A 23,874-nucleotide genomic window follows, 5' to 3' on the forward strand; every position below is an offset into this window, starting at 1 on the left:
GGGAGGAGTGTTAGCGTGCGTTTCACGCTGGCTTAACATGACGTCACACGTATTGCATTTGCGCATTGTGTTATCGGCCGTGCTTTCTGTGCAAACACGTCTGTTTAAAAATAATACAGATGTACTCGTTTATAACGAATGTAGTTTCGTCTTCATTGTATTTGAAATAAAGATTTTATGTTTACTGGTATTTTCAACATGTATTGAAGGCACAACGTACGCATTGTTTTGCGCATGCGCTAACAGTTAGTCGACCCAACCGTGAAGTGCGTGCGCACACTAAGATGTGCGCGCACATTTGTCAGTATACAGGCAACGTTCACTTCCTATACATAGTTATGCCTGCTACAAATTGAATGAAAAATTACATACTGATGTACACTTGTAGTTCTAACATATAAGTGACTGACGTGTGTAGGTACACAATCATATAGAGCTGTGTAACGCGTTGTCACGGATACATATATAGTAAGGTGCCATCTTTGACCATCATGTGTTTGCTGTATTTCAGAGATGTCGGGGAATATACAATCGGATCAATGTATGATTTCAGAAGAGTCTACCTTTATATGAGATGATTGTGAGGAGGAGCCACCGACTACTATACTACATATGGAACTAATTTTATATTGCTTGCAGCGCTTATTAACAAACAATTAAAAATGTGATACCCTTATGCCTATATTGCATAAGCACTTAATTAACATAATGATGTTGCAAAAGAGTGCCTCATGAATTTTTATTGAGTGTTCTTTAATTACTACTTGCATTTTATGGCATGGTGTGTTTTATATATAACAACCATTCCCACTCTGCTAACACATTTGTGTATTCAATTGTGTAATGGAACGTATGACTGTCGAAACTATGTAACAATAATAATAATAATATGAGCATGTTCATGTATAGCGCTGCTAGTTGTACGCAGCGCTTTACAGACACATTTTTCAGGCTGAGGTCCCTGGCCCGTGGAGCGTACAATTTATTTTTTTCCGCCTGAGGCACAGGGAGATAAAGTGACTTGGCCAAGGTCAAAAGGAGCCGACACCGGGATTTGAACCAGAACTCCCCTGCTTCAAACTCTCAGTGCCAGTGTGTGTCTTTACTCACTGAGCCACTCCTTCTCCCAATGTAAAGGACACTTACAACCAACTAGCCATTTATTGTTAAAAATCTCTTGTTACATGGGTATGTTGATAAAATGGTTTGGGACTGTAGCAAATAATGTTATTGGCTAGATGTTGTGGTCCCCTACAATGCATGATGTTCTGAATATTACATCAACATCATGTAATGAAGTACGTTTCTGTGTATATTTCATTTACCTAACTAACTATAGTTTACTGTGTTTATTAAACGTTCTAAAAATAAATAGTACAGTCAATATGATGATATAAGCTACCATAATAAAGCTGCTGTTATCATTTGTTGGTGTTATACATGGATCCTACACAAATTGATACAGACACAAACAGTTGTCTTAAAAAGTGTGTCTATGCTAATGTGCACGTGATTGACGTTACAATTGTCACAATACTTGATAATTATCATCATGATAATGATGAAGTGACGTGATTGACATTCCAAAAATATTACCAACATTGTCATAGTGGGAAATTAGAAATGCACAATTACAGTAACATTTGCGACAAAATTGTGGTTTCTGTTAACAGTTTTACACTTGGTACATGTAGGACACATCCACACACGTGTGACTTATACATACATATGTCACAAATTTAAATTAATGTTGACTATTAATTCCTAGCATTAATAAACACCTACATTGCTAAATATAAGATGTAGTACGCATTGTTGTGATTACAGGCATTCATGCATGGAGTGTTATGATCAGTCAATTTCATCCGTGATGAATGAGCTCCCGTAAGTAAACAAATAAGTACAGTTATCCCCTTTTCTCCAAACACCTCTATATTACATTAATGGAATTTATAAGGAAACATACAAAAAATGTGATGAAATGTGAGTAATCATTTTCTAATACATTGCACATGAAACCTCAAGAGTGTTACGCCGATGCTCGCCACAAACCGGGACCGGACCGCGGGGCTGAGGTGGGGTTATATAATCACCGACCTGAGTCCACGCAGACTGATCCGGAGTGCGCAGTTCGTAGTCGTACATCGCAGGGTCAGGATTGGAGAAGGCAGCATCGTCGTTATGGAAGCAGGAGTTCGGCAACAGGTAGTCAGGATTTCCCCGCTTCAGCTTAGGAGCGTGAGCGCGGGGGTGGCTTCTGCGCGAGGAGCGGCCTCGGCCCATGACGCCGATCTCAGCAGGAGGAGACAGCAGGCTGGCCGAAGTTCACCGCAGGGCAGCGTCGGGTAGAACCAACGCTTCAGCGCAGAAGTCCAAGGCAGGTCACTGCAAGAGGATCGCAGCAAGCCGCAGGAAAGGAAGGGTAGCCACTGCTAGGAGGGAATGCAGCAGGTACCGGTGCTGGCAACACGCTTCAGCACAGACGTCCCGGGTAGGCCACTGCAGGAGAATAGCAGCAGGCCAGTGCTGGCATCAACGCTTCAGCACAGACGTCCAGGGCAGGCCACTGCAAGGAGATAGCAGCAGGCCGCAGGAAAGGAAGGGTAGCCACTGCTAGGAGGGAATGCAGCAGTACCAGTGCTGGCATCAACGCTTCAGCACAGACGTCCAGGATAGGCCACTACAGGAGAATAGCGGCAGGCCACAGGACAGGAAGGGTAGCCACTGCTAGGAGGGAATGCAGCAGTACCAGTGCTGGCATCAACGCTTCAGCACAGACGTCCAGGGTAGGCCACTGCAAGGAGATAGCAGCAGGCCAGTGCTGGCAACAACGCTTCAGCACAGACGTCCAGGACCAGGCCTCTGGATACTCAGGAACTTGGAAGGTAAGAACGCTAGGAGAGAGGCCTGGGGTGGTTTGTGGCAGAGACAGTAACATAGAGGTAGGAATAGTTTATGCTCGGCGCTGGTTCAGAGCCAACGCCTAGAATATAAAGGGCGGAGATCCAATCACAGGAGGAGGGTGTGTGAGAATTCCTCCAATGAAGTAGCACAGGGCAGAAGCTGCAATGAGAGGCAGCACCTGTGCCATAGATTGCCAAAGGAAGCCTGCAACTGCACAGGTCTGCAAGGCAAAAGTCAAAGCCAGTAGTGGATTCCTTACAGTACCCCCCCCTTCAGGTGAGACCTCCGGACGAACAAGATCCATCACAGATTTGGGGGACATGGAATTGTTCCTAAACCTCCTTAGGCGAGAGGTGGCGTTGAAAGCCCATAGTTTGTTGGGATTCCTTACAGTACCCCCACCACTGGGTGAAAAGCCTGGGTGAACAGGACCATTCATAGGTCTGGGAGACATTGAGTTGTTCCTGAAGTGTCTCCGGCGAGAATTAGGTCCACAATCCAGATGTACATTGGCGAGTGCCATGAAAGACAGCGGTGGTACTGCAGTTCTTGGTACATGGACAATGGGACCTGAGGGCTCCGGAATTGGAACATCGGAAGGACGGTAGCCAGGTGTCCGGTGCATAGTAATAGTCCAAGAGTACGGGACACAGGACACAGATTGTCGGACAAAAATGGCAGAGGGACCTTCAGAGAAGGCAATGTCTTTGGTGAAATCAGCACGGAGGAAGTTGCGAGAGTCTTTAGCTTCCAAGGAATTCCGGGTGGTGGTTAGCAAGGGAATGGGGCGGGAGGGTTCACTACACACTATTGCAGCGGTACTTTTGATACCAAGCAGGGTTGCTATCCCAAGCAATTTGCGAGAGTCTGTAGCAGTGTGTATGCAACTCATGGTACTGGCAGTTGAAGAAGGATCCGCTTCCTTTGGTTTGTGATCTTTAGAGAGAATCAAATCCGAAATTGTGGCCTTGGCGAAGGACATAATAAGCATGTCTATACCCATAGTGGACCCATAGAGAACAGGAACGGACGCTTCAGGTAAAGCGACGAGGTCCAGTAAGGGTGTCTTCGTCTTAGGGAGAGGCCAATTGCCATACAGATTGGGCACTTTGGGCACCGCACAGAGACCTGCGAGTAAGGAGTCTGTTTGAAAGGTGAGAAAACAGATTTTATCCAAAAAACAAGGCAGGCGGTTAAGCGGTGCATCAACCTTAGGGAAAAAAGTCTTGGGGTTAAAGCTGGGTGCCTCCAACACAGAGAAAGAAGACAGAGAACTAGAGCTTGGCTTCGGAGTGGAGGTCCCAGGTACCCAGGTCTCACATGATACTGTGGGAGAAGCAATGCAAATTGTTACTGTTTTAAACATAGGGTCTTTAACATCGGTAGCTCCAGGCACCTTTTTGAGAGGTAACCCTAGTTTTGGGACAGGACAGTCAATAGCAAGTACCCCAAGTATTGTGGAAGACACAGAGAAAAATAAGTCCATTTTAAAGACGGGATCTTCTGAAAAAAGGGAACGTTCCAAATGCGATACCCCTGAGTTCGTGGTAGTAGACATACAGTCAGTAGTGGATACCCCGAATACTGTGGGCGAATCAGCGTGAAACAGTATTATTACAGGAATGGGCATCCCAGACTTAAAGTCATTTTTAATCATCCCGGAGGCTGTGGCATGATCCGTGAGAGAAACTGGGGTAAACTCTCCAACAGACACAAGGGACATCTTGCTTGTTACAGAATTGGGTCCCTGAGAATCCCTAGTGAGGGCATCAGACTCCATGGGAGACTTAGTGACAGGGGTTTTGGAACTGATTAAAGGAATGGCAGGTATCACAGATTTACTAGGAGAAATACCTTGCAAAACAGAAATTTTAGTAAAGGTGATAGGCATCACAGATAGGGCAGACAGAAGTAAGCTAGGCAAGGTTGCTTCTATAACAGAAGATTTGGCAGCGGCAAAGCTTAACTCAGCGGCTGCTGGAGAACTTTTAACTACAGTGAGAAGGGACTGCAGTTTTACAAAGTCAGGGATAAAGGGAGTCTCAAACTTGAAAGCCTGATCATTCAAAAAGAAGGGCCCTAACTTTAATGGTACTGAGGGAGCAACAGCAGATACGCTGATCTCAGAAGGGGTCACTTGGAAAGGAGAATAATATGTACTGTTCGCTTTAAACCCTAGGATTTGGGAAAAGGAGAACTCAGACAGTGCAAGTGGGGCAACCACAACTGTGCTGGCCTCTGAAGTGGGTATTTGGGAAAGAGTGTCTGGGACTTCAGAAACGACAACAGATTCCACGAAAAGGGGTCTATGCTCAGAAGCAGGGGTCTCAGCTCTCTGAGTGGCAGACGGGGTGAGTGAAATACCTAGGAGTAGGGATTCTGCGAACAGGTTTAGAGAAACAAACGGCTCCAGAATACTTTTTACTGGAGCCAGTATTATTGCCGAAAGTTCAGGGGGCATAGCCCCGAGAATTTTAGCCGAGTCAGAGGACAAAAGGGGTTGATCCTCTGAGGCTAAGGAGGTGTCCCTGACTGACGAACTAAAGGGATCTACCAAGGAAGGTTCACAGGGCTGACCTGCAGGGGTTAACATAGGAAAAACCCCAAGGGTTAAATTACTCTGTACCTGAGAATCAGAGAAATAGAAGCTAGTCTCCGAGAGTGGGGTCATAGGGGGTTCTGCCTCTTGCCCTAGGGACCTATCATTAGACTGCGGAATACTAGGGTTAGCAGTAGGAACCTCACAGAGCAGACTAGCAGGGGTTAATACAGAAAAAACCTCGGAAACAGAGCTTAGAATTTTTGGTTTAGGAAAAGAGGGCAAACAGGATTCATTCTCTGGTGCTAGGGAAGACACACTGACCTGGGTACTGCAGGGATTTACAGTGGGGAACGCATAAGCCTGACTAGCAGGGGTTACGACCGAAATAACCTCAGGGACAGAACTTAGGGAGGTTAACTCAGGATTAGGGAGCGTGGCAGCTTCTTCCTTAGCGAGCAGCGACAGAGAAATGGTTTGACCATTCTTAGGAGAGAGAGGTAACCCCACAGGTTTAGTAACAGGACTGGCAGCACAGAGAATCTGCCAAGCAGCAGCATAGCTGGCAAGGAGGGGATCCTGTTCTATTATGTGAGTGTCTAGTGTTGAGGAAAGTACATGGAGTGTATCTTGAGACTGGACCAACATGAGGAGGGCGCTCTGTTCCACTAGATGAATGTCCAGTGATGAGGCCAGGGCATAGATTGCCTCTTGGGCGTCGGCCAGTTCCATAGGGTTCACATTATCCCAGGTTAAAGGGGAATCAGGGGAGCGAATACATTCGGCTAGAGACTGTTTTAAGTTCAGGATACAGTAAGCCTTAATAAAGAGATCACAACGGCATTGTCTTTGCAAAGGGGTTAAACCTTCATAGGTAAACATTTCATCCATCAGGGGTATTACTTCACACAAATACTGGCCTTCATAGTGGGACTGATACGCAGGACGGGACATAACTTCAGTTGGAAAATTGCCATCCCCCGCCACGGCGCGGTCCGGTTTTAACGGGCCGAGCATACTGTTACGCCGATGCTCGCCACAAACCGGGACCGGACCGCGGGGCTGAGGTGGGGTTATATAATCACCGACCTGAGTCCACGCAGACTGATCCGGAGTGCGCAGTTCGTAGTCGTACATCGCAGGGTCAGGATTGGAGAAGGCAGCATCGTCGTTATGGAAGCAGGAGTTCGGCAACAGGTAGTCAGGATTTCCCCGCTTCAGCTTAGGAGCGTGAGCGCGGGGGTGGCTTCTGCGCGAGGAGCGGCCTCGGCCCATGACGCCGATCTCAGCAGGAGGAGACAGCAGGCTGGCCGAAGTTCACCGCAGGGCAGCGTCGGGTAGAACCAACGCTTCAGCGCAGAAGTCCAAGGCAGGTCACTGCAAGAGGATCGCAGCAAGCCGCAGGAAAGGAAGGGTAGCCACTGCTAGGAGGGAATGCAGCAGGTACCGGTGCTGGCAACACGCTTCAGCACAGACGTCCCGGGTAGGCCACTGCAGGAGAATAGCAGCAGGCCAGTGCTGGCATCAACGCTTCAGCACAGACGTCCAGGGCAGGCCACTGCAAGGAGATAGCAGCAGGCCGCAGGAAAGGAAGGGTAGCCACTGCTAGGAGGGAATGCAGCAGTACCAGTGCTGGCATCAACGCTTCAGCACAGACGTCCAGGATAGGCCACTACAGGAGAATAGCGGCAGGCCACAGGACAGGAAGGGTAGCCACTGCTAGGAGGGAATGCAGCAGTACCAGTGCTGGCATCAACGCTTCAGCACAGACGTCCAGGGTAGGCCACTGCAAGGAGATATCAGCAGGCCAGTGCTGGCAACAACGCTTCAGCACAGACGTCCAGGACCAGGCCTCTGGATACTCAGGAACTTGGAAGGTAAGAACGCTAGGAGAGAGGCCTGGGGTGGTTTGTGGCAGAGACAGTAACATAGAGGTAGGAATAGTTTATGCTCGGCGCTGGTTCAGAGCCAACGCCTAGAATATAAAGGGCGGAGATCCAATCACAGGAGGAGGGTGTGTGAGAATTCCTCCAATGAAGTAGCACAGGGCAGAAGCTGCAATGAGAGGCAGCACCTGTGCCATAGATTGCCAGAGGAAGCCTGCAACTGCACAGGTCTGCAAGGCAAAAGTCAAAGCCAGTAGTGGATTCCTTACAAAGAGTAGCTAAATGCATATACATGATACAGAAAGTACATGTATGTTACATTTGTCTTTAAACCAATATGTTGGGTTTTTACTTCAAATAATTATAGGAAGATTGAGGTAGGCACATCTTATGAGAGATGTCAGCAAATATACATACCATGATCAGTCATACTGGAGATATACCTATAATGCAAAGGAACAATATATAAATTGCAAACATTGACATGCCATCTTCAGTACCGTAAGCAACACAGCAAAGTGTGTATTTGGTGTTAAATGTGCAACACCATGTATATTTAATCACATTCAAAATGTAAATCAGCCTGGTGTACACATCATATGGACGTACATGTTACACTGCACCAATAACATTGTATGTAAGCATACTAGAAGCATGAATGACTATGGGCATAATATGTGTATTGTCTTAGCATAAGGAACAACACAATGCTAAAATATTAGTGCTTTGTTACCCCAGTTGTATTCACATACACACAACTAAAGTACAATTGAAGAGGGATTATATAACCTGTGCAACAATAACATACCGGTGCCACATCCCTTTGTGCACACAGCAGAGAAAAGAAAGGTGTGCAACCCATATTCATCTGTGTCCTAACAGAAGGTTATATAAAAAAACATTATTGTTAATATAACATAATAAAACTATAAAAGTAGAACTTGGAACATATATGTTTTTACTTACAAGAAAAAAATGAATTGATGAGATTCTGGCGTGTCTGGCCACCACTGGCTGTTTGTTCATTTTCAGCAGCTACATGGGTGGGATGCTCGTCTACCAAAGGCTCAGCTAGGTCTGATTGTACATTGTGCCTGAGTGCAACATTGTGCAAAATGCAACAGGCAAGGATAATATCAGACACTTTTTGAGGCTTGTATAGAAGAGCCCCACCAGTTCTGTCCAGACACCTAAATCTGGTCTTGAGTAGGCCAAATGTCCTCTCTATAACAGATCTTGTAGATATATGGGCTGCATTGTACCTCTCCTCTGCTTCAGTTTGAGGGTTTAGCACCGGAGTCAAGAGCCACGGCCTAATTCCGTATCCTGAGTCACCTATAATGAATGGAGCACACATAAGCTGACATTAGTGATCAAATTGTACAATGCCAACATTCCTAAATAAAAATGTGTTTTGTGTTAGAACATGTAAATGTGTACTCACCCAGCAGCCAACCATGTTCAAAATGTCCCTCTTCGAACGCATGGAAGACTGAAGAGTTCCTCAGGATAGAGGAATCGTGACTGGAACCAGGGAATTTGGGTACCACATGCATTATCCTCATCGTCGCATCACATACCACCTGTACATTGAGTGAATGGTAGTGCTTACGATTGCGGTACACATGCTCACTCTGACTAGGTGCAATCAAAGCAACATGTGTGCAATCGATTGCACCCAGCACACATGGTATCCCTGCTATATTATAAAAGCCAGTCCTGACTTCCAGTCACTCTGTCGCCTCTGTAGGAAAATGAATATAATTCCTAGCGCGTCTATTGAGTGCATAGAGAAACTGGGTAAAGGCCCGCGAGAATGTAGATTGCGAGACCCCGCCCACTATGCCCACAGTTGTCTGGTATGACGCGGAAGCAAGATAATGTAATGAGCACAGCATTTTAACAAGCCCAGGGACTGCACGACCTCTGGCTGTGAAAAAATCTAAATCTCCCCTTATCTCCTGATAAAGAGATAAGATTGCTGCTGAACTCAAACGATAGCGACTTACAATCTCCTCCTCACTCATCCCATCTAACAGGGTTCTCTCCCTGTACACACGCGGACGAGGCACAACTTGTCTCCTCTGTCTTCTCCTCTGATCTCCTGTCCCTCTACCTGTCCCTCGGCCTGTCCCTCTCCCTGTCCCTGTCGTATCAGCGTGACTGTCCCTGTCACTGTCCCTCGGTCTGTCCCTCCCTTGCCCTATATCATTCTCTTGATCATCAAGCATGTCATAGAAAAGAATGTTCCTCCGTCTCCTAAACAATCGCAACATTTTGAAATGAGTAGCTGTGAATGAGCAGGTAATGGGCGTCCTTTAAATAGGTATGTGATGATGTCAGGTGACATAGTAAAATGCAAGGTGTTACATTAACATAATAAAGTACTTCTGTGGCAAGCTGTGTGCAGTTGTTCTTAGAAGTATTTGTTGTGTGTATTCTGCAGGGAATGATGATATTTGCCAATGATGTGACGTGAAGCTTTGTACAAAGATTGCTTGAAAATAAATAGTGTAATGTGCAATGCATGTAACACTTCTGAAGGCAACAGTCAGTCATGTAATTAGACAAAAAGGCTGAGATTGACGTGGGAAAAGTTTGGTGTAACATGTGTAATTAGGCATGTTATTGTCACATGTTGACAACAATGAATAGTCGTGTGCATATGCATGCATTTCTGTAATGAGGATAGTTGCTATAGAATGAGTTTACAAGGTGTCCCAATGATGAATTACTGTACATGTGTGTATAAGTTAGGTTGAAGTGCTTGTAATGCTACGGTTACAATGTAAACATGCAATGTGATTGAGCGTCCAATAAGTGACGTCATGAAAATAGGGAGGACCCAAAACTAGATGTAAACATGAGAATACAGATGTACATGAACGTTTAAAGATGCGTGTCACATTACAAGCATTGTGTAATGTAAAGGAACATGAATATACGGTGTATGTGTGACATGTTTGACATGTGTAACATCATGTAAATAATTGTTGCTCAGTTCAGTAAAATGTGTGATATGATGTGAGGTTCTCCTTTAAGAGTTGAGTATAGTATTTTCCCTTGACACATCATCACATGATGAGTAATGTGACCCGCAAATGCTGAAAACATGTAAAAGTAGAATGTTATGCAAATAATACACGTCAGCTGTGACACAATGCAGGGAATGCCCCCACACTGTAATGCAAATGACGTTTGTATTGTGAGCAATGAAACGTAAACAGTACTATACTGTTATACGTCCCCGCTCCATTGACTCCATTGATGTACAGAAGATGTTTTTTTTCTAAGTGCCGTTCCGGCAGCCTTAGCGATCGTTCTCCCCTCCAAACTGCCAACTTTAGTTGGCGGGAGAAATTGGCCATAACATCTCAATTTCGTAGTGCCGATCAGCCCCGATAAGCTGATTTTTTGTTGTTGAATACAGCCGATTTAAAAAAGTGGCGATCAGTGGCGAAAACAGGCTTATCGGCAGCCGACTGGCCATAACAAAATTATCGGCTCCGAAACCTGGCGAAATCAAGCACTTATCGGCGCTTACTGAATCTCAAACCCAATTTTGGCTATAAAATGCCGAAAAATACCTTATCAACGCTTACTGCATGAGGCCCTTAATCTCCTCCTCTCCGCCCAGGCTGAGAAGGAAACGCAAAACAGAAATTGTGAGGCGCTACTAATGAAGGTGAAAATAAATAAATAAATCAATAAATAAAAATATGTGATATATAAGTGTGCTCAAATATAATAATGGCAAACTTCGTTGCTCAACCCTCTTTGGAGAAGTTCCAGATTTCTCCTTTCTTGAATGTTGAAGAGAAGCTTGTGGGGAGCGCAGGTGTCACCATATATATGCAAAGGAAAAATGAAAATAGTGTGGTATGTCTATACAGGTACAGCAATCAACACAGGAATCATGAATGGAAACTCACATTCTGCCTGTTGTAATACAGCATTTGAAACAGCAATAGATGCAGTGAATGGATTCAGCACTGTGCAGGGGGGTCTGGCTTGTGGCCACTCCCTGATGTCAGCAGGACAACCCTCAATAGAATGAAAAAGACGACTCTAGTGCAACATTGTATGTTCACGTTTGATATATTGAAAATAGGCAATTGCTATTGCACTTACATGAGCAACTTGTGCTTAGACACATAAAAATCGATGCGCAGCATAGGTGTGTGTCATCCCCCTCACTCCCGAAGTTGCGTCGCGTCACTTCCGGTCCGGCCCGTCGCGTCACTTCCGGTTTCGTCGGCGATCGCGATCGGACTCCTGACGAAGCTGCCACGCCAGCGAAACGCGTTGAGTGAACCTTGCAGCAGTCCAGACGTGTGCCCAGCATACCCCAGAACCCGTTTTGATCCATTCTGCGATCGCCGACAAAACCGGAAGTGACGCGACGCAACTTCGGGAGTGAGAGGGATGACACACACCTATGCTGCGCATCGATTTTTATGTGTCTAAGCACAAGTTGCTCATGTAAGTGCAATAGCAATTGCCTATTTTCAATATATCAAACGTGAACATACAATGTTGCACTAGAGTCGTCTTTTTCATTCTATTGAGGGTTGTCCTGCTGACATCAGGGAGTGGCCACAAGCCAGACCCCCCTGCACAGTGCTGAATCCATTCACTGCATCTATTGCTGTTTCAAATGCTGTATTACAACAGGCAGAATGTGAGTTTCCATTCATGATTCCTGTGTTGATTGCTGTACCTGTATAGACATACCACACTATTTTCATTTTTCCTTTGCATATATATGGTGACACCTGCGCTCCCCACAAGCTTCTCTTCAACATTTGAGAAGGAAACGGCCTGGTCTCAGCGGAAATTTTATGAAAAAGCAAACAAGCCTGACACACTACTTGCCAATAAGCTAAAAAATAAGCTTCCAAATTATCACATTCACGCAATCCGAAACCAAGAAGGCGACCTTACCTCCATTCCTTAGTTCAAAAAGTATTATGAAAAACTATACAATGGAGATAAGGTGACCCACAATCCGAGAACAAGAGAGTCATTAAAGACCTTCCTAAAAGAGGCGAATCTACCAATCTTGGAGAGAAGTGACAGGGAGGCGCTCCAGTCGGACTTCACGATGGAGGAGCTTTCTGGGGTCATCAAGGCACTAAAACCTGCCAAAGCCCCAGGGCCGGGTGGCTCCTCAAACTTATATTACAAGAAGTATATTAAGATACTAGCCCCCCACATGTTAAAGTTATTCAACGGAATTCTAGCAGGGGCCTCATTCCCAGCGCAAATGCTACAAGCCTCAATCTCTGTGATCCACAAACCCGGGAAGGACCCGGCAGACTGTAAGAGCTACCGGCCCATTTCACTGATTAATTCGGACATTAAAATAAAGTCCAAACTTATAGCCAACAGGGTGGGTAGAGTCCTTCCCGGGTTAATACATACGGATCAGGTGGGGTTTATCGGAGGTGAGGGAGGGGGAGGAGAAGGGAGAGTGAAGTGGGGGAGAAGGGAGAATGGATGGGGGGAAGAGAGAGTGGAGGGGGGAGAAGGGAGAGTGGAGGGGGAGGAGAAGGGAGAGTGAAGGGGGGAAGAAGGGAGAGTGGAGGGGGAGGAGAAGGGAGAGTGAAGGGGGGAGAAGGGAGAAGGGAGGGGGGACGGGAGAGGGGGAGAAGTGAGAGTGGTGGAAGGCAGAAGGGAGAGTGGAGAGTGGAGGGGGGAGAAGGGAGAGTGGAGGGGGGAGGATTGAGGGAGGGAGAGTGGAGGGGGAAGGGAGAGTAGAGGGGGGAAGGGAGAGTAGAGGGGGAAAGGAGAGTGGAGGGAGATGTGGGGGGAGGTTGAGTCGAGGTGGGGAGTGGGGGGAGGGAGAGTGGAGGGGGGAGGGAGAGAGGAGGGTGGGAGAAGGGAGAGTGGAGGGAGAAGGGAGAGTGGAGGGGGAAGGGACAGTGGATGGGGAAGAAGGGAGAGTGGAGGGGGTAAAGTGGAGGGGAGAGTGGGGGGAGGGAGAGTGGAGCAGGGGAGAGTGGAGGGGAGGAAAAGGGAGAGTGGAGGGGGGGAGAAGGGAGAGTGGAGGGGAGAGTGGAGGGGAGAGGGAGAGTGGGGGGAGGGAGAGTGGAGCAGGGGAGAGGGGAGAGTGGAGGGGAGGAAAAGGGAGAGTGGAGGGGGGAGAAGGGAGAGTGGAGGGGAGAGTGGGGGGTGAGTGGAGGGGAGAGGGAGAGTGGAAGGGGGGGTGGGGGGAGGGAGAGTGGAGGGGGAGGTGAGTGGAGGGAGGGAGAAGGGAGAGTGAAGTGGAGGAAATGGGAGAGTGGAGGGCGGGAGAAGGGAGGGTGGAGGGGGGTTAGTGGAGGGGGGAGGGAAAGTGGAGGGGGGGAGAAGGGAGAGGGGAGGGGGGAGAAGGAAGAGTGGAGGGGGGGAGAAGGGAGAGTGGAGGGGGGAAAGGAGAGTGGAGGGGGAGAGTGGAGGGGGGAAGGGAGAGGGGGAGAAGGGAGTGGAGGGGGAGGAGATGGGAGAGTGGGGGGGAGAAGGGAGAGTGGAGGGGGGAGAAGTAAGAGTGGTGGGAAGGGAGAGTGGGGGTGGGGGAGAACGGAGAGTGGAGGGGGGAAGGGATAGTGGAGGGGGGAAGGGAGAGTGAAGGGTAAAGTGGGGGGAAGGGAGAGTGGAGGAGGGAGGGAGAGTGGGGTGGTAGAGTGGGGGGAGGGAGAGTAGAGGGGGGATAAGGGAGAGCGGGAGAAGGGAGAGTGGAGGAGAAGCGAGAGTGGATGGGGGGGAGAAAGGAGAGTGAAGGGGGGAGAAGGGAGAGTGGGGGGGAAGGGAGAGTGGAGGGGGGATAAGAGATAGTTTAGGGGGGATAAGGGAGAGGGGGATAAGGGAGGGGAAGGGAAGGGAGAGTGGAAGGGGAGAGTAGAGGAGGAGAGTGGAGGGGGAGGGGAAGGGAGAATGGAGGGGAGGAGAAGGGAGAGTGGAGGGGGGAGAAGGGAGAGTGGAGGGGGAGGAGAAGGGAGAGTGAAGGGGGGAAGAAGGGAGAGTGGAGGGGGAGGAGAAGGGAGAGTGAAGGGGGGAGAAGGGAGAAGGGAGGGGGGACGGGAGAGGGGGAGAAGTGAGAGTGGTGGAAGGCAGAAGGGAGAGTGGAGGGGGGAGAAGGGAGAGTGGAGGGGGGAGGATTGAGGGAGGGAGAGTGGAGGGGGAAGGGAGAGTAGAGGGGGGAAGGGAGAGTAGAGGGGGAAAAGGAGAGTGGAGGGAGATGTGGGGGGAGGTTGAGTGGAGGTGGGGAGTGGGGGGGAGGGAGAGTGGAGGGGGGAGGGAGAGAGGAGGGTGGGAGAAGGGAGAGTGGAGGGAGAAGGGAGAGTGGAGGGGGAAGGGAGAGTGGATGGGGAAGAAGGGAGAGTGGAGGGGGTAAAGTGGAGGGGAGAGTGGGGGGAGGGAGAGTGGAGCAGGGGAGAGTGGAGGGGAGGAAAAGGGAGAGTGGAGGGGGGTGAGGGAGAGTGGAGGGGAGAGTGGAGGGGAGAGGGAGAGTGGAAGGGAGAGTGGGGGGAGGGAGAGTGGAGCAGGGGAGAGGGGAGAGTGGAGGGGAGGAAAAGGGAGAGTGGAGGGGGGAGAAGGGAGAGTGGAGGGGAGAGTGGGGGGTGAGTGGAGGGGAGAGGGAGAGTGGAAGGGAGAGTGGGGGGAGGGAGAGTGGAGGGGGAGGTGAGTGGAGGGAGGGAGAAGGGAGAGTGAAGTGGAGGAAATGGGAGAGTGGAGGGCGGGAGAAGGGAGGGTGGAGGGGGGTTAGTGGAGGGGGGGGAGGGAAAGTGGAGGGGGGGAGAAGGGAGAGGGGAGGGGGGAGAAGGAAGAGTGGAGGGGGGGAGAAGGGAGAGTGGAGGGGGGAAAGGAGAGTGGAGGGGGAGAGTGGAGGGGGGAAGGGAGAGGGGGAGAAGGGAGTGGAGGGGGAGGAGATGGGAGAGTGGGGGGGGAGAAGGGAGAGTGGAGGGGGGAGAAGTAAGAGTGGTGGGAAGGGAGAGTGGGGGTGGGGGAGAACGGAGAGTGGAGGGGGGAAGGGATAGTGGAGGGGGGAATGGAGAGTGGAGGGGGAGTGGATGGGGGGAGAAGCGAGAGTGGAGGGCGGGAAGGGAGAGTGGAGGTGGGAAGGGAGAGTGGAGGGGGGAGAGTTAAGGGGTGGAGAACGGAGAGGGGAGAAGGGAGAGTGGGTGGGGGAGAGTGGAGGGGGGATGGGAGAGTGAAGGGTAAAGTGGGGGGAAGGGAGAGTGGAGGAGGGAGGGAGAGTGGGGTGGTAGAGTGGGGGGAGGGAGAGTGGAGGGGGGATAAGGGAGAGGGGAAGGGAGAGCGGGAGAAGGGAGAGTGGAGGAGAAGCGAGAGTGGATGGGGGGGAGAAAGGAGAGTGAAGGGGGGAGAAGGGAGAGTGGGGGGGAAGGGAGAGTGGAGGGGGGATAAGAGATAGTTTAGGGGGGATAAGGGAGAGGGGGATAAGGGAGGGGAAGGGAAGGGAGAGTGGAAGGGGAGAGTAGAGGAGGAGAGTGGAGGGGGAGGGGAAGGGAGAATGGAGGGGAGGAGAAGGGAGAGTGGAGGTGGGAGAAGGGAGAGTGGAGGGAAGAGAAGGGAGAGTGGAGGGGGGAGAAGGGAGAGTGGAGGGCAGGAAGGGAGAGGAGGAGAAGGGATAGTGGAGGGGGAAGAGAAGGGAGAGTGGAGTGGGGAGAAGGGAGAGTGGGGAGAAGGGAGAGTGGAGGGGGAGGGGGGAGAGTGGGGGGAGAAGGGAGAGTGGGGGGAGAAGGGAGAGTGGGGGGAGCAGGGAGAGTGGAGGGGGAGAGTGGAGGGGGGAAGGGAGAGTGGAGGGGGAGAGTGGAGGGGGGAAGGGAGAGTGGAGGGGGGAGAAGGAAGAGTTGAGGGGGAAGGGAGAGAGGAGGCAGAGGAGATGGGAGAGTGGAGGGGGATGGGAAGGAGAATGGAGAAGGGAGAGGGGGGAGAAGGGAGGGGGGAGAAGGGAGAGGGGAGGGGGGAGAAGGGAGAGGGGAGAAGGGAGTGTGGAGGGGGAGGAGAAGGGAAAGTGGAGGGGGAAAGTGGAGGGGGGAAGGGAGAGTGGAGGAGGAGGAGAAGTGAGAGTTGAGGGAGAAGGGAGAGTGGAGGGAGAGGAGAAGGAAGAGTGGAGAGGAAGGAGAAGGGAGAGTGGAGGGGGAGGAGGAGAAGGGAGAGTGGAGGCGAAGGAGAAGGGAGAGTGGAGGGGGAGGACAAGGGAGAGTGGAGGGGGAGGAGAAGGGAGAGTGGAGGGGGAGAAGAAGGGAGAGTGGAGGGGGATGAAAAGGGAAAGTGGAGAGGGGAGAAGGTAGAGTGGGGGTGGAAGGGAGAGTGGGGGGAGGAGGGAGATTGGGGTTGGAAAAGGGAGAATAGAGGTGAGAAAGGGGAGAGTGGGGTGGGACGAAAGAGTGGAGCATAGGAGGGAGAGGAAAGAGTAAGGGGGTGAGATAGAGAGGGATTTGTTTTATTCTGTGTACTTTTGGGATTCTTTACAGAGCCCCACTGAGAAACTATTGCACCCTTTGAATGATTTGTTTCTATTTCTCACTTCCAGTCCTCACCGCCTTTCTGATTAATGCATTTCGTACAAAGCTCATTGTAACAGGGACTTATCACTGTTTGAGAGAATCTACCTCTAAATCCAGCAGTGTGCTGGTTAATTGCACACAGACAATCACCAGACTCCACCTGGCTGATTAGGACTCTTAGTAAAAGCCTGATGTGAGAAACAGCAGAGAGATTCCTTGGCTCACATTTGGGCTGACAGAAGGAGAGCAGAGAAGCCTGCACACACACACACTGTCTTGAGCACGAAGGCAGTGCTGAGATTAAGACACCCAAGAACCCAGAGACGTATATTTCCTGGACACAGAGGACTCAGGAACCTGCCAGAGACTGACATGGAGGGCCACCTGCTTAAGGTACCTCCTGAGACTTTGGGGTGATAGGCTGGTAATGGGAATATCCCTCCAGTCCTGCAGATAGGGTCTGGGGAAGTAAATTAGCCCTTACAAAGAGATAGGGGTTTGTTATTTTGATGTGTTTGTATGTTTTGCCTGGATAAAGGAACAGGCTCAATAAAGCCAAGATATAATTTCACCCTAATCGGTCTCCATTATATGTACCTCTGCACACGTCTCTTACACTCATACCTCCGATTTAAATATAATCACAACCACTTCAATAACAAGTTCCTAATTGCCTGCTGTATGCACGGTGAGCACATTTGGGTGAGTGCAGCTGGGATTCAGTGACACTTTGATATTCTTGCCATTAATTACTCTCTTCTGCTAGACAAACAAATGAATACATACTCCTGATTAACAGAAAGTTAATAACGAGATCCGTATTCCTGCCTACAGTATTATTCATATAATACAGGCAAAGACGTGAGACTGTTGTCCTTAAAACATAACCCTTTGCAATACACAGCAGCCCCCGCTAAAGATTTAACAATCTGTTATCTAGGTAAGGGGTGGCCAACTCCAGTCCTCAAGGGCCACCAACAGGTCAGGTTTTTTGTTTTTTGTTATAAATTCTTTTTTATTCGGGGCATTTCATTTAGACGTAGCATTCCATTGAGGTAGTTACCCAGGTCAGGTTTCGGTCAGGTTTTAATGATATCCCTGCTTCAGCACAGGTCGCTCAAGCTGTGGCTCAGTCAATGACTCAATAGCCCAAGGGGTGGCGAACTCCAGTCCTCAAATGCCACCAACAGGTCAGGCTTTAAGGATATCCCTGCTTCAGCACAAGTGGCTCAATCAGTGGTGCAGTCTTCTACTGAGCCACCTGTGCTGAAGCAGGTATCTCCTTTAAACCTGACCTGTTGTTGGCCCTTGAGGACCGGAGTTGACATCGCTGACCTAGATAGTTACTGATGTATCTTAAGCAGGGAATGGGTGAATCCTACAGTACTTCTTCTTGTCTTTTTTTTTTTTAAATTTCTTATTAAATACAATTTTCATCTTTGGATAAAAGCTCTCAGGACCAAAATAGGTGAAGTTACATTGTGAAAACAAATACACAAACCCCGTGCTCCCCATATTGGCTGGCCATTTGTTTGTGAGAATCTACATTTGGATTCGAAGTCTAATAACAAAGAGTCATTTAGTTGCATATTTTGATCAAAAAAGGATTCGAGTTACTAACCCCATCATCCTCAGTGCCAGCCCTTCACGTAAAATAAATAAGCTACAGCTTAGGCCAGGGGTGGGCATGCCCAGATCCGTGTCTCATGCCCAGATCCGTGTCTCATGCCCAGATCCGTGTCTCATGCCCAGATCCGTGTCTCATGCCCAGATCCATGTCTCATGCCCAGGTCCGTGTCTCATGCCCAGATCCGTGTCTTTTGCCCAGATCCGTGTTTCATGCCCAGATCCGTGTCTCATGCCCAGATCTGTGTCACATGCCCAGGTCCGTGTCTTTTGCCCAGATCCGTGTTTCATGCCCAGATCCGTGTCTCATGCCCAGATCCGTGTCTCATGCCCAGATCTGTGTCTCATGCCCAGGTCCATGTCTCATGCCCAGATCCGTGTCTCATGCCCAGATCTGTGTCTCATGCCCAGATCCGTGTCTCATGCCCAGATCCGTGTCTCATGCCCAGATCTGTGTCTCATGCCCAGGTCCGTGTCTTTTGCCCAGATCCGTGTTTCATGCCCAGATCCGTGTCTCATGCCCAGATCCGTGTCTTTTGCCCAGATCCGTGTCTCATGCCCGGATCCGTGTCTCATACCCGTATCCGTGTCTCATGCCCGGATCCGTGTCTCCTGCCCGGATCCGTGTCTCATGTCCAGAGAGGAAGGACAGACCGTGCTCACTCTGCCTTTCACAGAATGAGGCAACGAGAGCGTGGGTTTTTTAGTTTGAAATGTGGAATTACAGTACATGCCGCCGTGAAATCAGCGCAACAGCCAGGATATTTAAAACAGATGGAAGACCTGTATGGGAAATCAATCTGCTTTTTGCTTGTTTTTTGCCTTTGCTATGCAGGATATTAAAAAAGGGCGTCACTTCAATCCACGCTTTACAAAGGATTATGGATCCAGCGTAGCAACAAAAAACTGCATTCAAAATGAAATGAGCATGCTATTTTTAGGTGTAATTCCACGCAAAATCAACACTGAGCTAAATAAATCATATGAAAGAACAGCCAATTAGAAGCCAACTTGTTTTCATGATCTGGTGTTTAATAACAACATTGCTGTTTTAAGGATTGGCTGCTCGATCATGAAGACTGTGGCTGCTGTTTTCTCTCCCAGAATCCTTTGCTTCTTGATTAGTTTATTGGCTCTCCCACTCAAGTGAGGGCAGTGACATAATCAGATTGGAATGAAAGCTTCATCTGATTCTATCGACAATGTTTTTCTTTGTCCTGAGGAAGGTGTTCAAAACACTGAAACGTTGACAAATTAGAAGAAAGCCGCTTTCATTTCTTAGAAAGTTTGGTGTGCCTTCCTCTGGGACAAAGCACGTGGATATTGGCAGATGCCCGCCCTGTCGGGACTCAGCACCCAGCGATTCCCTGTTTGCATAGGTGTGCATTTCCATTTGTGATCCATGTTCTGTCCCAGGTAGCAGGGATTATCTCCTATTAAAAAAGGACCAAAGACATTTAGGGAGGGAATGCAGGAATGTTTTGAATTTACTTCTTTTTTTTTCCCCCTTGGAAACAGGAATTTACTTATTTTCACACTCGGGGGTGATTTAGAAAAAGTCTCCCGGCTTCAATAATGGGGCAAAGTCTGTGCCAAAATATTTCTCAAAGCAAAAACTCCCATAGCTTTCAATTGGATTCTTTTCTTTGGGGAATATGGCTCTGGTTTTGCAACCGGGAGCCTTTGGAAACAGACCCAAACATGTTTTAACAACCTGTGGATTATGGGATATAGAGACGGAAACTGAGAGTCGATAAGAACAACTGATCCATCCTATTCTGTCCATTCCCCCATCCGCTGTGAAACCTTTGACCCTATTAGATATGGGGTGCTCGACTCCAGTCCTCAACCCCCCCCTCCCCTCCCCCCAACAGGTCAGGTTTTCAGGATATCCCAGCTTAAGCACAGGTGGCTCAATCAGTCGAAGACTGAGCCACACTGATCGAGCCACCTGGGCTGAAGCAGGGACTGATTGAGCCACTTGTGCTGAAGCTGGGATATTCTGAAAACCTGACCTGTTGGGGGGGTTTGAGGACTGGAGTTGAGCGCCCCCTGTATTAGATCCTGCATTTGTTTTCATATTTAGATCAACCTTGTGCCTATTCCCTTATCTGTTTAGAACAGTGTCCCACCTTTGTACTCGGGTAGCACAGACTATATTCAGTGGGGGTGAAATGTCAGCAGGCAGAATAATAAAGTGTAGCCACAGATATTAGGGGTATCCCAGGTATACAGGTAGTAAAATTGCTTCTCACCTGAGCAAACGTTCAGTGAGTGCATCCTCGGACACGTGTGAGGTGGGACCAGCCGCCTGTTAGTATATCCCTGGCTATAGTGAGTAAATAGAAACTACCTGTATACCTGGGATACCCCTAATATCTCTGGCTACACTTTATTATTCAGTCTGCTGACATTTCACCCCCACTGAATATAGAGTCTGTGCTACCCGAGTACAAAGGTGAGACACTGTTCTAAACGGAGTCAATTAGAGCTCATACAATTAGATCTCTGTACTACTGGATCTTTTAATATTGTGTGTTTCATTCTCACTCGTCATTGTCACTTACAAGGGGAACTTACCCGCCCCTGCACTGTTATCACAGCACCATTCATTGTATCATGAGTTTCATTAGAAGTTTATTTTAAATCTCTAATCCCTCCAATATACTTGTCCCCAAAGACTGGTTACCAGCTGTCCTGCTGTTTATCAATCTCTAATGCTTATTTGTAATTAGCTCCATTATAGGGCTTCTAGGGTATACTTTTCAGTTCTACAGCCCATTACCTTAGGGACTGAGCGCATAACAAGGAGACGTCTTTTCTCTTTGCTATTTTTGTTATGTATCTATACTTCTCCCCTTGCACCCCTCCTATTAATTTAGGTTACGTACATAGTCCTTGCGTGTGTGCGCGACCTCGTGCGTGACTTCGCGCACGCCCATTTCTTCAGCGACTTTTGTCCTGCATAGTATGCTAAGCTGCGCACAATGGGGGGGCGGGGGAGATAGCGCGATCATACCGTTACGTCACTTCACTAAACATCTGGTTCCCAGAAACAACATGGCGCTCTCTTTGAGGAAAAAAAACCCCGCAATTTACAAAAACGCTATTTACTCTGCTGTTGTCCAAGGGTACTTATTTACAAACAATTATATTTGATGTGAGAGAAACTAACATCCACTAAATAAATCGGCAGCGCCATACAGTTGGTGAATTTGCCACTTTGTATCATGAACTCCGTAAGCATGACTATTCTGGACCCACGCTCATATGTAGCATGTGAGTAAGTCCGTGTAGCTTAACTCGTCCCCTTTTGAAGCACACAAAGTCCTTCTAGTTTCTTCAACTTTATTGGGGGGAGTTAACAGAAATATAAAAGTTCTATATGAGGATTGTGCTAGCAGATTTCTCTTGTCAGGAGAATAACCTATGAGAGGAAGGTGTCCTGCTATGGGGAGTGCTTCTCTGAGGGGAAGGTAAAAAGGATTTCCTTTCTGAGGGAGCAGTGGAAGAAGTGTCTACTCTCTTTGGCTGCTTGTTGGAAAGAGAGAGCACACTTTCCTGTCAGACAGGAACACACTAAGGGACATAGTAATATGCAGGTAAGGCAAGGACAGAGGACTAAACCAATCTCAAACTGTGAGTATTGGGAGGTTGCCAGGGCAACTGACTAGAGGCAGTGTAAAAGGGGACTACTTGTAACAACTATGTTGCAATATACACAGCTCTGGCTGCTTCAGAGCAGGGAAAAATAGGTTATATATATACACATATAGCAGGGCGCAAAAGAGAAAAGAAAAACACTATTAGTAAAAATTAAATGTAATTAATATTTATAATACTGTAAACATAAAGTAAAACGTACATAAAATAGGATCACAATCTATCCAAACATCACTGAGGGAGCTTGCAGGAGGGGTAGATGAGAGCGTGTACAGCAACACAAATGCAGAGTCCCAAGAACTGCCAGATATTCCGGTGGCAAAGATTGTCCGGCTCAAAATTCAAAACCCCTTCACCTCGCGCTCAAACACCACAGAGAAGTAAAAAAACACAGCTGCCCGGAGGAGGAACGTAATGATGCTTCCTCTCTGCTGCGTGTGACGTCACCTCTACGCGTTTCGCATCATACGACGCCTCGTCAGGAGTTATGATTGACAACATGGACGTCCAGTTAAAATACAGAAAATCTAAACAAATGCACCAATCGGACTCGTTCATTCTCATAATCAGATCATAGGCTACTATACCTATTCAATCAGTGTTAAAACGAAACATACATAACAGTGATAGGGTAAATACCTGCTGGACATGAACCATAATAAATAATAAGAAGGAGAAACATATTAAAAGGTGCCCTGACCGAAATCTATACAATATACATATCATAACACTAATAATTCATACAAATAATGATGACCTACACTGCTAACCACACAACCTAATAATAAACCAATTGGTAACCTCATAAATTGCAATATAATAACCCCTAACTAAATTCTATACAGTGAAGGAAATATAGATAGATAGATATATATATATATATATACAGGCATACCCCGCTTTAAGGACACTCACTTTAAGTACACTCGCGAGTAAGTACATATCGCCCAATAGGCAAACAGCAGCTCGCGCATGCGCCTGTCAGCACGTCCTGAACAGCAATACCAGCTCCCTACCTGTACCGAAGCTGTGCGCAAGCGGGGAGACTATAGAGCCTGTTACACATGCGTTATTTACATCAGTTATGCACGTATATGACAATTGCAGTACAGTACATGCCTCGATAAGTGGGAAAAGGTAGTGCTTCACTTTAAGTACATTTTCGCTTTACATACATGCTCCGGTCCCATTGCATACGTTAATGCACCCCGCATTGCCTGTATATATATATTTCTATACACATCATGAATGATGAAGGACAAAAAAGAAAAAAGTTAAATTAAAATAATAATAATAATAATATATATAATCTATACACATCATGAATGATGAAGGACAAAAAAGAAAAAAGTTAAATTAAAATAATAATAATAATAATAATAATAGGAGAAAAAAAATTAAAAAAATAATAACAAAAATAATATTGATAATAAAAATAATAATAACAATACTAAAAATAAATGAATAAAAGAAAAAGACTAAAGGTCTAATGATTTACATCCCTACACATATTGGAATTCCTATACATTTCTCTAGGGAGTTAAGAAAAACAGGTACATTTAGCTGGGGAGGGCCGGCAGCCTGAGAGCAGGAAACATACAGAGAAATTAACAATCCTGTTCCAGGACAGTGACAGTAAATTTTATGAGTTCATGAAAATCTCAAAAGCGATATTTGATTACATTTTGGTGCAGACTAATTTGTGTCGCATAATTCATGCTGAAGAAAGGCTCATGGTGACATT

The sequence above is a fragment of the Ascaphus truei genome, chromosome 9 (assembly GCF_040206685.1).
Source record: "Ascaphus truei isolate aAscTru1 chromosome 9, aAscTru1.hap1, whole genome shotgun sequence".
In the NCBI taxonomy this organism is placed as follows: domain Eukaryota; kingdom Metazoa; phylum Chordata; class Amphibia; order Anura; family Ascaphidae; genus Ascaphus; species Ascaphus truei.